Raw genomic sequence first — 1,459 nt, forward strand, 5'->3', positions numbered from 1 at the left:
GAGCAGTTATTTACTCGCCCAACTGTTTTGTCTTTGAAGATATGTTCGTATTCTATGATAAACGTTCGCAAAGTATGATTTATGACTGATCACGGCGGCGGCCAATTTCTACTACGATTTAACATGGGTTGCTCACTCGACCATTTTTTTTAAAGTTCACTGTTTAAGGCCTATAATATATAGCATTTATGCTGTGCACCGCATTTTTTATTTTCTAAAAATTGCACAATCAGCATTATATTCATAAAGATATAGACTAACATTTAAAAAATGAATGGAAAGGTGTGTTCGTACAACTGAAGCAATATAATATGTACATGTACATTGTTTGTGTATTTAAAAAAATTATATTTAAAAATTAGAGATGCCGTGACCCTGGCAATGCGTGCACTTAAAAAAACGTAGAATGCAATTAACAACTCAGTAACGGTCGCAATAAAACAAAAACTAAATATCGCTCACACCAGGGTACTGACGGGGGGCTCTCGTGGCCTTGGGGTTAAGGTGTTCGCCTCTCAATCAATAGGTCCCGGGTTCGAATCCGGATAGCGACGAAAGATTTTCTTCTCTAATGTCTCCTTTCACCTCCTTTCCTTCACTTTCTGCCCCCACCCCCTTACCTCCTTCGCCCCCTCCTCTGGACTCCTGACGCTCTGTAGCTCTTTTACTGCTACTCCTTGGCTTCTTATTACTGCTGTCTTTCAGCCACTCCCCTGATCTTCTGGTAGGAAAGGTCTACAGCTGGCCTTCTACGACAAGAGCCAAAAATCACAGAGGTCCCGTGTTCAAGTTGCGCACGTTAAAGATCCCTTGGTGGTCCAAATCAATAAGAGTAGGCTTCAGCCGCCACCCGCACAAAATTCAAAAATTCCTCACAACTGAAAATATTTAATGTGTCCCCCGCGCTCGTACGACCTCATGCAGTTGGGAGCACCGTAAAACACTTATCGAAACAAAACCAAAAGAAAGCAGAAAGCAATTTTTTAAAAAATTACTAACGGCCCCAACAAAACTGAAACTAAATGTCGCTCACACCAGGCTTCTGGCGGAATCGATTAAAAGCAGTGGTAGCTTTGGTGTTATTTCCATCTATTTTTCAATCTCCATGTCTTAATAGCATCTTTGGTGTAGCGGATAGGTGCTTCCTATCACAAAAAGAATACCCGAGTTTGATTCCCGAAAGGGGATAACTTTATTTAGTTCCTCGATCATTCTGCTGGAATATTGTTGTACCCCTCTTGACAATGACAATGACAATGACAATGACAATCATTATTCATCTCGCAGGGAGAAATTTGTCTTGGTCATTAACAATGGCAGTAGACGTTACAAAAGTTAGACTTAAAGGTGCACTCACGCAAACGCACAACAAGACAGGACATTATGTCAAGTAAATACATGTCTCACGGGCTGGGACAACCCGCTCCGTAACACATTCATTCTCTCTCTCTCTCTCTCT

Source organism: Aplysia californica, unplaced genomic scaffold, assembly GCF_000002075.1.
Source record: "Aplysia californica isolate F4 #8 unplaced genomic scaffold, AplCal3.0 scaffold00930, whole genome shotgun sequence".
Taxonomy (NCBI): Eukaryota; Metazoa; Mollusca; class Gastropoda; order Aplysiida; family Aplysiidae; genus Aplysia; species Aplysia californica.